Source organism: Homalodisca vitripennis, unplaced genomic scaffold, assembly GCF_021130785.1.
Source record: "Homalodisca vitripennis isolate AUS2020 unplaced genomic scaffold, UT_GWSS_2.1 ScUCBcl_4721;HRSCAF=11072, whole genome shotgun sequence".
NCBI classification, from domain to species: domain Eukaryota; kingdom Metazoa; phylum Arthropoda; class Insecta; order Hemiptera; family Cicadellidae; genus Homalodisca; species Homalodisca vitripennis.
Window position 1 is genome coordinate 52310 of NW_025780836.1, and position 6000 is coordinate 58309.

At 35.7% G+C, this 6000-nt stretch overlaps 1 pseudogene; it reads left to right on the top strand.

The window, feature by feature from the left end:
• Positions 1 to 5297, top strand: part of LOC124373043 — a 35691-nt pseudogene extending 30394 nt beyond the window's left edge.
• The last annotated feature ends 703 nt before the right edge of the window (positions 5298 to 6000 follow it).

Consider the following 6000-nt stretch of genomic DNA (forward strand, 5'->3'; position numbering starts at 1 on the left):
CTCTCTCTGCATAATTAGCTGTTCAAACATCCCTTTTGCTGTAGTAACTTAACATTTATTACCTCGTTTCAGATTACAGTGTTCTAATCATGAAATAAAAAAAAAATTACGTCGATTAAATATCTTTAAAATGTTTAGTATTAAATAATTATCCTGGGAAGTTCGTAATATGGTTGTTCTTGTATCAGATTACTGCTATGCTGAACGTGGCTGTAAGGTTTGCAGCTGAAGTTGAAACAAATATAGTTTCAGTTGAGAGGATAAAGGAGTACGCCGAAGTCCAACAGGTAGGTTTGTACATAATGCACTTCCATTGTTTCGTAACGCTATATTAATTATGATTAGGAAGAAATGAAAATGTATTAATGCCTGTAGGCAAAAACTTTCGAAGGAGAGTAATAAACTAGCAACCAAAATTCCGTCATGGATTAACCAAAGTACAGACTTGGACAACGCATAAGTGACTCCAGCAAGGTTTAGTGATGGCTAATTTATACCCACTTATGGGACCTATACAGCAAAACAGACGTCCCTACATTTTAGACAAATCAATATATGTTCAAGAACAGAATATCATAATCGCAAATGTCGAGGGGGTTGGTCGATAGGTCTAGTTTACTATGGAGGGGACTGTTGGGGTGTTGTAGTTTTGCAAGTATTAAACTGTATTAAAAATTATTGTATTATAATTGTATTGTATTCAAGTAACTTTGGATCATCGACTAGAATACATAACTGTTCATGACCTGTTAGTGTGGCTCTACGTACACTGTATTAAGCAGTCTGGCAAACCTTTTAGTACCTAACTCCAATCATAACCCACATATTGCAACTATAGAAGTTTCTACAACACGATAGTTGTAAACTAGATTACAGATTAGACTTGTTTCATAGGAAGCAGCCTGGAAGTACAGCCCAGACCGAATCCTGAGTGGCCCAACCAGGGTGTGGTACAGTTCCAGGACTATCAGGTCAGGTACAGAGAAGGTCTAGAGCTGGTGTTGAAGGGGATCTCCTTCACTGTCTCCGGCGGCGAAAAGGTAACAAACTTTTAAAATTTAGGATTGATTTCGCTATGCTTTAAAATGTGTGATTTATATTTTCAAGTCTTATATAAAAATTTTTGTAAATTTTAATATACTTCTGCGATTTTTTGTGCAATTACATTTACCTATTGCAATGTACCAGATTAACATGATGTATCTTAGGAAATGTGTTGTTGACTGTATAGCACAAAAGTGTTGGTGTAGTGGAAAATATGATCCAATTAATTTACCTATATTGGGGCTACCAGAGAACCTGAATGTTATATTACTATGACACCAAAAACATAGCTATTTTTGTTCGGAATGATGATTGTGGCTCAGAATGATGATTGGGGCACGGAATGATGATTTGGACTCGGAACGATGATTGTGGTTCGGAATGATGATTTGGGTTCGGAACGATGATTTTGGCTAGGAATGATGATTTGGGCTCGGAACGATGGTTGTGGCTCGGAATGATGATTAGGGCACGGAACAATGATTGTGGCTCGAAATGATGATTAGAGAACGAAACGTGATGGTGGCTAGGAATGATGATTTGGGCTCGGAATGATGATTGGGGTTCGGAACGATGATTGTGGCTAGGAATGTTATTAGGCACGTTCTCTATGGTTCAGATGGTGTTTTACTCCAAAAGCATGATAAGAAAGATTTCTTTCTCCAGATTGGGATAGTTGGCCGCACTGGAGCCGGCAAGTCGTCTCTGACCCTCTGTCTGTTCCGTATAATCGAGGCAGCAGGAGGACACATCCTCATAGATGGACTCGATATCTCCAAGATTGGGTTGGGCGATCTCCGATCCAGACTGACAATCATTCCTCAGGTTGGTTTTATAATTCGTTAACGTACACGTAGAAATATACAATTTAGCAGGTTTAATACTTGTGAGTTGTTTAACGGCATACGACATAACTACATAGATATCATAGTTTAACACAATGACTGCGCAGACGCAAATCACTAATATTCTGCGTGTCCTAAAGTCGACACGTGTCTCGTATTACAGTGAAGGTGTTAACTGGAGAGTTTAGTAGTTGTAGTGAGATCTATCAGCCAAATATCATCCTAACACTTTATATATATATATATATATATATTATATATATATATATATATATATATATATATATATATTATAATTTAATATTGTTATGAGATCATAAACAAAAGTTAAGAAGCAAAACTTTTACACTGAACATTTTTAATAACAAAACTGTTTGCATAGACCCAAAATTTTTTAATAGCCTCTAGAAGAAAATCAAAACTATCAAAACATTAAGTCATAGTCAACAACAAATTAAAATGTCATTAAGCTCAGAAGACTTAATCGTTGGGTCTTTTTTATATCTGGTTACTTTAAACACTTATTTAATCTCTTTGAGAGGCACTGAATGAGAGGAATCTGTCTGATTATTTGTTAGCACTTTGTTGTATTTTTAAGTAATTAGATGCATAATAGTTATTGTATTCAACTGTGTTTATATGACTGCGCCGAAAAAATGTATAACTTCTGAGTGTGGAAAAACAATTCTATACCAAACATAAAGAATAGTTTTTGTACTGAATTCCAGGATCCCATGCTGTTTTCTGGAACACTTCGCATGAACCTGGACCCGTTTGAGATGTACAGCGACTCAGACGTATGGCGAGCTCTGGAGTTGGCTCATCTCAGCGAATTTACTAAAACACTGAGTCTGGGCTTGCAGCACACCATCTCCGAGAGTGGGGAAAACTTGAGGTGAAATATATACTAGTTGTATTTTTATGTTTAGGAGTAACCAGAAGTTCTGTTAAAAATTGCAATGTTCACAAACTTGGAAATTTGCATAGAGATAGTGATAGAAAGAAAAATTAATAGGTGATGTGTAAATCAATAAATATTAAAATAACCTCAATTGGTTTGATTAATATTTTCAGTAATCCTACATACATGTATTGAATGTAAATCGTCCATCCTAGTAATGTATGGTATGGTGTAAAATTATATTACTTTTTAATATCTGTAGTTTTTGTTTTTAGGTATTAAATGCCGTAAAATTAAGCAGGATTGTTATTAAAAAAATGACATTCTACATGCTCTACTAGCATTAAAATCGTGGAAGGTGAAATAGTTCAGTATGTAAGATTATCTATTTTACTAAAGAGCAGTCAGTAGTTGTTAACAAACATTATGTAACTGCCTGTATTTTATTATAATCATACATTGAAAAGGCTTGTATTATTCGCTTTGACTATCAACGTGATGTTGCAGTGTTGGACAGCGACAGTTGATTTGTCTAGCTAGAGCCGTTCTGCGCAAGACGAAAGTTCTGATTCTGGACGAGGCAACTGCAGCAATAGACCTGGAGACTGATGACCTGATTCAGGCAACAATCCGCAAAGAATTCCGGGACTGCACTGTGCTGACTATCGCACATAGGCTCAACACCATCATGGATTCCGACAGGTGAGTAGGAGGTTAATACATTTGGATACGTATTATCTATTCCGTGCTGTCATGCGCTAGATTCTCTAAGTCCTAAATATAACTCACAGGTTTAATATTATCATCAGTTCCCGTATATGAGTTGGGGGTCCCTTTACTCTTTTTGGTGCAGACTATGGAAATGACTATGTCATTAGCGGAATTGTCGAACTGGACAGTGTTGGCTCTAGAACACATCATGATTAGACATGTAATATCTTGATAGGTGAGGTGAAAATTATCTTGAAAACTGTTGATCTGGTCCAATCCATCAGCAGAAATCTGGGGCTGTAAATTTGCTGGTAGTCAGAGGTTGAGTAATATCTTGTACTACAATAAGAGAGTTGGAGGTTACTATATATGGAGATGGAAAGCCATTAAATTAGTACACAAAGAAGAAGCTCACAGACTCAATACTACCAAGGACTGGATGATTGGAGGCCTCTCTATTCCGAAAGATTGGTCAAGTCCATTACCCGCAATGACTAGACTATGCGTACATACAGATTTCAACTATAAAATATTAAAAGACGAGTTCTTTATCTCACAGACTGGATTTATTGAGCCAACCTTCGCCAAGAAAGATATTTAAGAATGTGAACTAAAGTCTAAAGAGCAGATGATTAAATACCACCAAGAAGGAAACAGGATTTTTTCCGCACATTTCCATCGTTTAGTAATGCAATACAATCATTAAACACTACCTGTCGAGATCTGCAATCTGATTTATTCTTCAGGCGAATAACTAACCTAATGCATAGCTACAATCTAGTTTAAAGTAAACACAAACATACCAGAGCGTTGTGACACGTATAAGTACCACACATCCAACCACAACCACAACAGCTATTTTGTGTGTTTATTCCTTGCTCACTAACTCTAAAACATGCACTTAATAAAAGCTAAAAACTAATTATTAAGACTGAACTACAGAATACAGGTCACAATAGGTCTGCAATCACCGGCCAACTAAATATAACTCTGAATAAATTTCCGGAAAAACTCTGTTTCCTTTCTTCATCCATCGTCAAAAACAAACATCAAACAAAGGAACATAACGAAATCCTGAGAGGTAAGTTGGAAATTACTAAACCTGGAAGATGATGTTTGAGATACTGATCTTAGCCATCACCTCTGGCAACCTTTCGATACTTTACTATCCGATACGTTTGGGGTTGACCCCTTGTCCAAGTTTATAGTCGTAAGGGCAGTTACGTAGTTTGTTTTATTCTTGATCGCTTAGTTCTGAATAAGGTCTCTCAGATAGAGTTTTTGGCTTGGAATTTTGGTTCTCACAACTCGTTTGTTTAAAAGAACAAATATAAGAGCTTGTATATGAAATTTAATGAGTTTAACAGGATTACCATAAGATCTTCAGAAGCTGTGTGGAGCCGGGTAATTCGCCCATGCTACATATGGGGTTAGGGAGTCTTTCCAGAATTATCGTCCTCCTAAAAATTGTGTTCCCATTTTTTTCTCGGTTTGTAGTTTACTGAGTAAAAAGAACATAGAAATATATTATTAATATTGAAGTAATACAAAAAATTATTCTGTAAATCTTGCAGACTTTTATTTCTTTACTTATTAATTTGTAGACTGATAATCTCTCACTTTGTTACAGAGTTTTGGTGCTGGATAAAGGTCTAATTAAAGAGTTCGATTCACCAAAAAACCTTCTGAATTCACCGTCAACGATATTCTACGGAATGGCAAAGGACGCTGGCCTTGTGTAACATAAGGAGACTGAAGTTTTATAGAGTATTAAAATAAAATATGATATAGCACGATGTGAAGTGTTTTTATTATATTAGAAATAGGAGACTATAGGCTACCTCTGAATGTAGGCGAGAAAGGCATGACGTTTGTACTTTCGGTTGTTTTTCAAATAACACACACTGTAATCGATTAAATTTTGTAAACTCGTATTCCATTTGGATTCAATGCTGTCAAATATGTTTTAACCTCCTCAGACCCGGTGTACACTATAATGTACGGTACATAAAATTTTGACTCAGTTAAGACCTGAATTATATTCAAATAATTAAAAAAATATTAATGCATTAAAATGTCATTATTTTATGCACTAATAGTTTGGTTTTTGAATAGAATCAAACAACTCCTCTCTTATCAGCTGTGTTATCAAATGTACATGGTAGTGTACAATGGGTCCTGAAAACTGCACATGATACGGTTTTGTTATAAAGGGAAAAAAGAATGACAAGAGTTATTTTTTCAATAGTAAACCATTTATCATTTCTACAAATTCTCAAGTTTGCATTTATTGTGAAAACTAGCAAAACAGTTTCTGGCCTTTGTTAGACATAAATGTACTTGACATTTGTGGCAGTACCAATGGGAACGAAATTTTCCACAATTCTTTTGTCTTCACCTTGTTGGTTCACTATTGTCATCATGTTGAGGGAGATGGTCAACAGTATCATATATTACTTCATTGGTAGGTCGAACTTCGTTGCGTCCTCTTCGTACTCT